The following is an 11,300-nucleotide window of genomic DNA, read 5'->3' as shown; positions in this document are numbered from 1 at the left end:
ATATCCTCGTCCACCTACTCTTCTTCATCGACCGCAGGTGTGACAACTCTCGAAGGATTAGCCTCTCTTTCTCTTCTTGCACCGCTTCTAGTAGTCACTGCTTTGGCGAACCCTCTCGGATTTTTCTCGGTATTAATCGGTAGTGAATCCGGTGCTCTTTCGGATAACTGGCTGGCAATCTCTCCGACGTGACGCTCAAGATTATCTAGAGACGTGGCTTGGTTCTTCAGTATAGCATCGTGTTCCGCAAATTTCGCCTCATTTGTCACTCGTTTCCTCTCATCTCTCTTAAGTAGCTAATCCATTATCTTCTCCAATGAGGCTTTCTTCTCCTCTCTCCCCACTTGTTCCGAACTCTCCTGACCTGAACTCCCCTGCCCGAATAGATTCTCTCGACGTTGGTTTGGGTATTGGGCTTGGTAGCCACTGGCTTGTCCCCCTCGATAGCTATTTTAATTTCTCCAGCCAGTGTTCCCGCTGAAGGCAGGGTTTTGATATATCAAGGGGTTGTTGATGAAGTCAACCTCCTCCTGATTGCTACTCGGGTTAACAGGACAGCCAATTGTGTCTTGACCCCCTCGGCAAACCTCACACTTCGCGACGCTCTTAACGGTAAGATCTCCAACGAGTTTGTTTAAAACATCAATATGCGCCTGTATGCTAGTGCTCGAATCAACCTGAAGTACTCCTCTCGGTGACGTGGAACAATTTATGCCCCAGTGCCCCTCGTAGCTCGCTGCTAGATCATCAAAAAGGACGACGCATTCATCGGGATCTTTATTCTTAAGGAGGTTCCCATTAGCAGCTTGGTTCAACATCTCTCTCACGTGCTGTGTGGCTCCATTGTAGAATTTCTCGATGAGCATCCACTTATCTAAACCTTGATGAGGACAACAAAGAAGGAGGTCCTTGAATCATTCCCAAACTTCCCCGAAAGACTCGTCAGACCTCATGCGGAAGGAACAAATCTCCTCACGGAGTCGAGAGGATTTAGATGGCGGAAAGAATTTGGTCATGAGCAGGTAGTGACTTCAGCCATTTGTAGGCTTTGCCTGCGAGTGAGAAGGGAAAAAGACGGAGATAGATGGCGTCATCTTTCATGTTGCCGATATTGAAAGTTTCGCAGATTTGAACAAACATGTCGATGTGGTTTGAAGGGTCTTCGCTCTCTAGCCCTTTGAATTGGAGTGCGGTTTTGATGAGTTGCATGACGTGGGCAGGAATGGACCGGTTGCTAGCGGCGGCACCGTTCGGTAAGGTAATGCTTGAATGAGGATTCGTTGTCGGCCTACCATATTCAGCTACTACTCTCCTAGGCGGTTGGTCACCCATGTTCCTATCCATAGAAGAAGTGGAAGAAGAAGAAGAAGAAGAAGAAGAAGAAGAATCATAACCTGTCGGTGAAACAGAACGCTCTCTCTCAGGCTCGACTTTCTCGGTATCCTCATACGTTTCAAGCTTCGGAGGTCCTTGTGAGTGGGTATGAAGCATACGACTACAAAGAAAAACTAAAATTAACTAAGCTATAATTAAACAAAAAACAAATAAGCAAGTAAACAGAAAACAGGTAAGTCCCCAAACTCGGGTCGTTCTCTAATCGCCTCAAACCGTGTCCCCGGCAACGGTGCCAAACACATGATGTGAGAAGATATATATATCATAATCCCAAATCGCAACTAAGCTTTAAAAAACCAAACAACCTATCCTAGTTCACACAAACGGCAAGTGTACCGGTCGCGTATAGCAAAGAAAGGAAAGTCCAGATATCGAACTCGAAGACACGTGAGAACGGCTCAGATTATAAACCCTAATCCAAGTCCTAACTTAATATTTAATTGATTTTATTTTAATTTCTATTTTAAATAATTTAACTAACTTACTTAACTTAAAGGAACTAACTGGAAAACTTAACAAAACTTGCGGAGCTTTTAACAAATGTGGAGAAATGACTACCTAGGCAAGAATCCTATTGACAGTTCAACGGCTAATGAATTAACTAATCACACGACATCGTGATCTTAAAATTATCAACTAAGGCTCATTAAAGTTCGCTATATTACCTATCGGTCTCACCAACTAACCCTCACAAATCTAAGAAGATTGAATAAATGCACCGGGATAAAGATTACTAAGGTACCCTAATGACGCATCTCCTCTTGGACTCAACGACACAAAACCCACTTAAAATTGGTACTAGCAATTATAGGGATAAAGGGGTAACAATATCTAACCCAATCTAAGACACATATTTGCACGCAAAACTAAACCGGATAAGACCAAAACTCGCTCTCACGCAATTCTAACCTAACCGAATAAAGAAGCGAGACAAACCGACTCCCTATTACCTCTCGGTCGCAAGCAAGGTAAAACTATTGATTTTTAATAATTAAACGCACTTAAGATTCCTATGGTAGTGCTAACCACAAAAAGATCAAAAACACCAAGTCTAAGACCTAAACATAAATCCTTAACCGAACGACACACAATCAATCAATCAAAGTAATACGCGGAATCACAAGTAATAATTATATAAAAACAATATTTTAACACATCAAGGATTAAATTAAATAAAGCTTTTCAATAATAATCACGTCGTGTAATTAGTCAAAACCAAATAAATCGTCAAACAAAATCAATATTTATCTCAACCAAGGTAGTACAAAAGATTTAGCTAATAATCATATCCAAAGCAAACTCCAACATAATAATATATAAAAAGAATAACATCTCTTGAAAGTTTAAAAGCAAATAACCTTGCTGCCACTTTTTCTTCTTGGTTTTTCTACCGATGGGATTTATTAGCCCCAATTTTATACTTGATTTATTGTCTCCTTAAGCAGACAATAAACTTTGATCACCAACCACTTTAGTTTTTATTCCTTTTCTTTCTTTTTGTCCTCCTTCCTTCCGATCGGCCACTGTAGTGGGTATAGGGTTTTTTTATTTTTTTTATTTTATATTAATAATATCATGTATGGCTTGGTTTTTGTGGGCTTGGGTCGGGCCTAGAGTTGTAGTCTTCAAACTTGATCATAAAGGTCTCTTTTGTCTTCAAAAACCCGAACCTTTTCTCTTGTAAAACTCATAATCTACAACAATTATTAAGCTTTGTAAGATCATATAAAAATAAGCCATTACTATTATTTATTATACGATTAAGCACTTAAAATATGATAAAAATGTACGGAATATAGGTGTGTTTTACAACACATCACCCAATACAGGGAAATGATGGAAATCAACCCGATTCCTAAGAGGCTCAAGGAGGCTTGTCTGTGCAAGGGTTTTGGAGTGACATTATCAGGATCTGCTTTAAAATGGCTGCTAAGTCTTCCTCCCTTTTCTGTTACTTCTTTCTCACATTTAGTTAACTTGTGAAACAGCCAGTTTTCTTGTAGTAGGAAATTTGAGAAGTTAACTAGTGAATTATATAGAGTAGTCCAACCTAATGATGAATCCCTTAGGGATTTTGTCACGAGATTTGGCAGGGAGGCCCTAGAAATCCGAAATCTTGACATGGCTACGACTGTAGAAGCCTTCAAGAAGGGTCTAAAAAGGGGCTCCCTCTTTTATGATAATCTTGTGATGACTCCTTGCATGTCTTTAGATGAAGTAAGGAACAGAGCATTAAGGTTCATACGGGTGGAAGATGACAAAAGGATCCAAGAAAGATTGGGGGCTCAAACGAAGCAAGAATCCCCTGACAAGAATAAAGGATCCTCGTTCAGAAACAACAACTCGAAGTCGTACTCCAAATTCAACAACCAAAACGTCCGAGTAGTTGAAAAAGGAGATGATGATGAAGATTACCCCAGCATCTCAGAGTAATGTTTCTTTGTGGATACTCATAGCTTGATTTGTTCCATGAAGGATCTAGGAGAAAAGGCAAGGTGGCCTCGAAAGAACGAGAAGTCAACGACCTTCAGACACAAATCCAAATGGTGCGCCTTCCATGAGGATTTTGGCCATATGACGGACGATTGCATCGGTTTGAGGAGGAATATTGGATACCTCCTAAGAAAAGACCATTTTAAGGAACTGTTGGGAAGAAAAAAGTCGAGGTTCCTCAAAAAGCAACTTCGTCCCCACTAGACGCTCAAGTGATCAACTTCATTTCCGGTGGCTCAGACATATGTGGAACTTCCTTCTCCTTGGCTAAGAGACTCGCTAAAGAGACCAAGTTGGATAATGGGGAACGACTGGTTATATCCACCACTTTGATGACCAACAAAAGGATCTTCTTCGATGAAGAAGATAAATCAAACATCCAGGATCCACATCATGACGGTTTGATTGTTACTTTGTTTATTGCTAACCATTATGTACGCAGGATCCTAGTCGATGGTGGAAGCTCGGTCAATATCATCCAACACGATGTGCTTCAGAAGATGAATATACCAGACTCGGAGATCATCCCAAGGACATTGGTGCTAGTCGGTTTCAGTGGCGAAACCAAGAAAGCATTGGGGGACATCAAACTCCCAATATACATCGAAGGGCTAAATTCTTACCAAAAAATCTGTGTTATTGATAACCTATCTTGTTGCAATGTTATTTTGGGCAGGCCTTGACTACATGGGATGAAGGCAGTGGCGTCTACTTACCATCAATTCATCAAACTACCAACTCCTTTGGGAGTCGTAAGGATAGATGGTGACCAAGTTGAAGCCAAGAATTACTATTCTTCATCGATGAAACCAGCTGCTAAACAGAAGATATCATAGAAACCACAGCAACATCCCAGGGACGTGCTGGAAGCTCGAGTGCGAGACATAAAAGAAGTATCCTTGGATCCCGAGGATCCATATGTGAAAGTGTTCCTAGGATCCAGTATCCCTAGTGAGATCGAGGAGGATATAATATCCTTCCTAAAGCGAAGAAAATCTACGTTTGCCTTCAGACATTCAGACATGACAGATAATTCTAAGGAGGTAATTACTCACAAGTTAGGCCTAGACTTATCTGTTAAACCCGTCATCAGAAGCGAAGGAAATTCTCTCCTGAGAGGAACATGGTCATACAAGAAGAAGTCGAAAAACTTCTTAAGGCCGGTATGATCAGAGAGGTTAAGTATCCTCGATGATTAGCTAATGTGGTTGTTGTTTCTAAAAAGAATGGAAAGTGGAGGGTGTGTGTAGATTTTACTGATTTAAACAAGGCATACCCCAAGGATCCTTTCCCATTACCACATATAGACTCCATGGTGGATGCAACGGCAGGACATGAGATGCTTACCTTTATGGATGCTTCGTCTGGATTTCAACAAATTCAGATGGAACCATCTTATCAAGAGGCTACAGCATTTATGACTCCTACCGGCAAATGCTGTTATATTACTATGCCGTTCAGACTAAGAAATGCAGGGGCAACATATCAAAGATTGGTCAACATGATGTTCAAGGATCGGTTTGGCAAGACCATGGAAGTCTACATAGATGACATGGTGGTGAAGTCGAAGAGAGCTAAGGATCACCTCAGAGATCTTGAAGAAGCATTCAATTTCCTAGATCAATACAATATGAAACTAAACCCGTCAAAATGCCATTTTTGTGTTAAGGATGGGAAATTTCTAGGATACATGGTGACCAAAAGAGAATAGAGGCGAGCCCCGAACAGATAGAAACCATCATTAACTTGAAGTCTCCTATGAATGCTAAGGATGTCCAAAGATTGATGGGAAGAATAGCTGCTCTTAACAGATTTATTTCCAGAACCTCCGAGAAGTGCGAAGACTTCTATGACATCCTTAGGAAGAATAAGAAGTTCGAGTGGACGAAGAAGCATGAAGTTGCACTTAAATCCTTAAAGGATTACTTATCCTCAGCACCAACTTTGATGAAGCCTGTGGATGGAGAATCCTTATATCTGTACCTAGATGTTTTAGGAAATGTAGTAAGTGCCATCCTCGTGAAGGATCACGAAGGTGAACAGCATCCAGTTTATTATGTAAGTAAAAGTCTTTTAGATGCGGAAGCCAGGTATTCTCATTTAGAAAAATTAATTCTTGCACTTATTATGGCTTCTACTAAATTAAGACATTACTTTGAAACACATACTATTATTTTGAGAACTAATTATCATGTTAAGAATGTGCTATGAAAACCAGAATTGTCAGGAAGGATGGCCAAATGGGCTATGAAGCTGAGTGCATATGATATTCAGTATGAGCCCAGAACAGCCATTAAATTGCAAGCACTAGCAGACTTTGTGGCTGATTTCAGCAGTGACATGCAAAAAGAAGCTGACTTGGAGGTTCAACAACTAGAACAAAGCAAGGATCCTTGGATCCTCTTCACAGATGGAGCATCCAATGTAAGAGGAACATGATTAGGTATCCTAGTGAAATCGCCACAGGGAGACATATTACCCCAGTCTATAGCCTGTGAGTTCTAAGCGACAAATAATGAGGCAGAATATGAAGCTCTGATCGCAGGTTTGCAATTAGATAAACGCATAAGGATCAGGTATCTTCAAGTGTATATAGATTCATTGTTGATAGCTAACCACTTTAATGGCTCATATGTTGTGAAAGGTGAAAAATTAATCAAATATCTAGATGTTGTGAAGGAATTAGTGAAATCCTTCGAGTTGTTTAGTATTGATCAGGTACCAAAAGAAGAGAACGTTGGGGTAGATGCTTTGGTGAATTTAGCCTCATCTTTGAAAATTCCAGAAGACACGAAGATCCCAATCATCCATATACTCTCGCCATCAATAGGAGAACAAGAAGTTGGGGAGATAACAACTAACAAACAAATTGTACTTTGGGATCCATCATCCTTAAATAATCAAGGATCTTGGATCCTCCCAATTAAGAAATACATTCAAGATGGAGAAATTCCATCCACAGAGAATCCGAAGTCCTTCAAACTTAAGGTATCACAATACATTTTATTACATGATATTATGTATAGGAAATCTCTTGTAGGTCCATACTTAAGGTGTATCGAGGATCCTAAAATTCAAGAGGTGCTCAAAGACTTTCACGAAGGAGATTGTGGTAATCACACTGGAGGTAGAGCTTTGTTTTCTAGGATTCTAAGAACAGGATACTTTTGGCCAACCATGAAGAGAGACGCCATGGATTACTTAAAGAAGTGTGATACTTGCCAAAGGCATGGAAACATCCAACATCAACCGGCAGAACCTCTGTATCCTATATCCTCTTCATGGCCTTTCATGAAATGGGGAATGGATATTGTTGGCAAGCTACCCAAAGCGCCAGGAGGAAAAGTATTCATGCTTGCAATGACTGACTATTTTTCAAAATTGATAGAAGCAGAAGCTTTTGTTAAAGTTCGCGAAAAAGAGGTGATATATTTCATTAAAAGAAATATTATTACTAGATTCGGTATACCTTCAGAAATTATTTGTGATAATGGTTCCCAGTTTATCGGGAAAAGAACCACTAACCTTTGAGACAGTTGGGGCATCAAGATGATTACCTCTACTCCAATGTATCCTCAAGCTAATGGCCAAGCGGAATCAAGTAACAATATAATCATCAACAATTTGAAGAAGAAACTAAGATCCAAAAAAGGCAAGTGGGTCGAAGAGCTACCTTACGTTCTTTGAGCTGACAGGACAACACCCAAGAATGCAACAGGCCAAACACCCTTCTCATTGGTGTTTGGATCAGAAGCTGTAATCCCTACGAAGATGGTGGTTCCTACAACCAGAACAAGCATCCGTGATCCTGAGGCCAATAAAGAAATCCTTCTTGATGACTTGGATACTGTTGAAGAACTCAAAGACCTAGCCAAGATCAGAATGGCGGCATATCAACAAAGGGTAGCTGGGGCATACAACAAGAGTATAAGGATCAGAAGATTTCAAGAAAGAGATCTGGTCTTGAGGAAAGCCTTCCAGAATACAACCAATCCGGCTGATGGAAAGCTAGCACCCAAGTGGGAAGTTCCTTATCTGATCGAGTCGGAAGCAGGAAAGGGAGCATATCATTTGCTCACTATGGAAGGCAACAGGATACCAAGAGAATGGAATGCTATCCACCTTAAGAAGTACTTTTTCTGACCAGGATCAAGTATCCTTTGAGGATCGAGTATCCTTATAGGATCAAGGATGTTAAAATAGGTAATATTTATCTGATCACTTATTCATTTAAGATTTTTATTAGTTTAAGGATAACATATTTTTAACATTTGTTTTTTCCAAGTATTAAGTAACTATGCACGATTCTAGTTAGAGGATTAATGTCTAAGAGGTTGGCCAACTATCCTTCACGTTTAAAGGTATCTTACTATTTCCCTTGGCCTAGCCCCCGTTTAAGGTATGACCCCCGATGGTCATATCTTCCAAGGTTTAAAGGTTTTCACCTTTCTTATAACTTAGAGTTTCTACACTCTCGCCTGGAGCGCACGCTATCCAACGTATAGTCTGGGGCAGCGGGACCGGTACACGTTTAGTGGCTGACAATTTCGTTGTCTTCGGCTATATGGGGGATCCTACGATTTATGGTAGACGTACCATACCACCGGTTTATAACATTTTCATGTTATCTCACGTTTGGGCTAAATCCCGGTTTTGGCGAGTCCCCAGTTGACATCCGTATCTTTGGGCCAGTCCCCAGTTTTTGGGCATGTCCCCGGTTTGGGCTTGTCCCCGGTTTTTGGACTTGTCCCCAGTTTTTGGGCTTATCCCCAGTTCGGGCTAGTCCCCAGTTCACGGGCTTGTCCCCAGTTTATTTATGGGCTTGTCCCCAGTTTGATGGGTCTAACCCCCGTTAATCTTATACGTTCTTTACAACAGATGTTCTAAGTTCAATTACGAGAATCAAGCCTTGTGGATTCAAAATCCTTAACTTATTTCTACAAGGATCACGGGATGGTCACTAATTATGGTAACTTATTTCTAATTAGACCTTATGGTATGATTTCTATTTGTCAATTTACCTTTGTTTTTCTAAGATCCTTATAAACCTTTTTGCTAAAGGATTTAAAATCTTTAAATTATTTTTACAAGGATATTCTATCCTAAAATTTTTTATTCAAAGATATTTCTTAAAATTCTCAATAAAGCTAAAGCTATATCAAACAAACTTCCAATATAACAAGTAACAAGCAAATAATCAAAAGATAATATATTTATTAAAAACTTACTTAAAATTACCAAAAGTTAACCCGGAATTCACCATTTAAAACATGGACCATCCATCCGGGTTAAAGTAAGTTGTTACTAACAGTTTAATTGAGTGCAGGAAAATAAAAGTCAGGGGCATCAAAGGCTTCATCCCCACAAACAGAGGATCCATCCACCTTTGCTACCCTTTGAAATTGTCTTAAGGATCACTGATCCTTCAACCCTAATTACTATTATCCATTACAAACCATTATCCATGAAAATATAATCAAAGAAAAATAAAAAACGGGCTCTGTCCTTGTCTTTGATATCCTTCATCGCCTATTCAAGCAGCCTCTTCACCATCTGTTGCACCCTTTCCTTCCTCAGTCTCGACCACCTCCTTTGCTCCACTGGTTCTAGCTTCATTCTCATCCGTCATTTCCACATCCTCTTCACCACCAAGAGCCACCAAAGCACCTTCCACTTCTTCATGTCCCAAGCAGCCTTGTCAAAAGCAGGATCACTGGCTTCTGTCGCCATCTTGATCCTGGCATGCAGCACCGACCATGCAGCCCACATCTTTGCCTCCTCAGTGGCCTGCTTCACTTCTTCTTGGTGTTGGGCTTCTGTGGTGGACAACAGATCCTCCAACCGCTTCTTGTCTTTATTAAGTTGGGCCATGACTTTATCCTTTGCGACCGCTGCACTTCCCATCCCCGAAAGGCTATCACTCATTTGGCTCACAATCTTGTCATAGTGATCTTTGCAAGCATTCACAGCCTATGACCAGCAATGATATAAAAGTCAGAAGAATAATGGATCCTCAAATTCAAAACATCAGAATAGAGGATACTTACAATGAGGATCATGTCGAAGTGGGTCTCGGGCTCTGAAGATCTTTTTCTCTTGGAAGTTGCTGACTTGGCTCTGGTAGTTGTGGTCCTTGGCTCGGAAGTGGTAGCTGCCTTCAAAGCTTCCTTCTTGAAAGTTTGAGGAGTGATCATGTTATCGATGTCCTCTAAGGAAAACATGTTGGCGGATTTCTGAGATTTTTGAGTACCTGCAGGAATCAAGTAACAGATAAGTATTCTATTACATTTTATTTTATTTAAATATACAAAGATATATCTTACTTGACATGTTGGAGTCTGAGGAGATTTCACAAAAAGCTTCAACAAATCTGGCTTGGAAGGTCCTAACCTCGGAATCCAGGGCAAGAAATCTTTTTGCTCTTTCTTCTGTTCCCGGTAGCTTGGCCAGGGAAGCAAAGTTTTCAACTGTAAGCAAGAAGATAGATTAAGAGTTAGTTCAGTTATCACAGATTGTTTCTCTGTTAAGGATCCGGGATCCTACCCTTTTTAACCCAAGTTAGAGGTAAATCAGCCCCACTAGGTATGGAGTTACGATTCACAAAGAAGAACTGATTTCTCCATAAGGAATCGTTTAAAGTTACTATTGAAATCGGATTGGGTTGTCGAGGTTTAGACTTCAACAGAAACCGGTTCAAACCATGGGTAGTTAGGGTATAAAGAAGAGACAACTCTTGGATGCCAAAATCGATCTTCTATTCCTCAATGATTCTTTCAATGGTACCTAAATCCCTCCAAATCATGGGCATGGCTTGAATATAGGACATGCCAGTGGATTCGAATAAACTTTGGGAAAAAGGAAGAAACGGGTATGTGTAGCCGATGAGAAACGGGCAGGCCGGAAAACAAACCCAGGTCTGCGAGTAAACATCGCATCGGACGAAGGAGTCGTATGGTTGGAAAACGGTTTCCGGTGGGAACAGTGGCCGGAATTCGTCAATCTTAGGGTCGGTGAACTTTCAGATCTCCATGGACGGATTGGCAATGAGGTTCTGAGGTTGCATCTCCGATAACTCGGAGTTGTCGGACTGGTCGGAACGATTAGAATGAGAAGAAGAAGAGATGACAGACGTATTTAATAATATTATAATAAGGAAATAAGAGGAAGAAGGATACCTGAATAGTTTCCAAGATATGTGGTTATAAAGAATTGAAGGCATCACATATATAGAAGGCGATGGTTAATATTCAGGGTTTTAGACGATAATTATTACTGACAACCATCTAATCGGTTTATCTTTTGCAGGATTCAAGTTTCAAAATGACAGTTGTATTGCATAAACACCCGCCTGTTAGTGCGCGAAAATTTGACACTGTGGATATGTTATCCTGACATATGTCTGGATCAGTTAT

General features: G+C 40.4%; 1 non-coding gene across 1 annotated transcript; it reads left to right on the top strand.

The window, feature by feature from the left end:
• The first annotated feature begins 876 nt into the window (after positions 1–876).
• On the top strand, positions 877–983 carry LOC143531064 (small nucleolar RNA R71). Its single transcript, XR_013134956.1, has one exon. It is a non-coding gene; the product is annotated as a small nucleolar RNA R71 (small nucleolar RNA).
• Positions 984–11,300: the final 10,317 nt, after the last annotated feature.

The sequence above is a fragment of the Bidens hawaiensis genome, unplaced genomic scaffold (genome assembly GCF_021521415.1).
Source record: "Bidens hawaiensis isolate Kalapana, Puna unplaced genomic scaffold, B.hawaiensis_p1.1 tig00000670_1, whole genome shotgun sequence".
Lineage (NCBI taxonomy): Eukaryota > Viridiplantae > Streptophyta > Magnoliopsida > Asterales > Asteraceae > Bidens > Bidens hawaiensis.
This window is presented reverse-complemented; position numbering and strand designations above follow the sequence as displayed.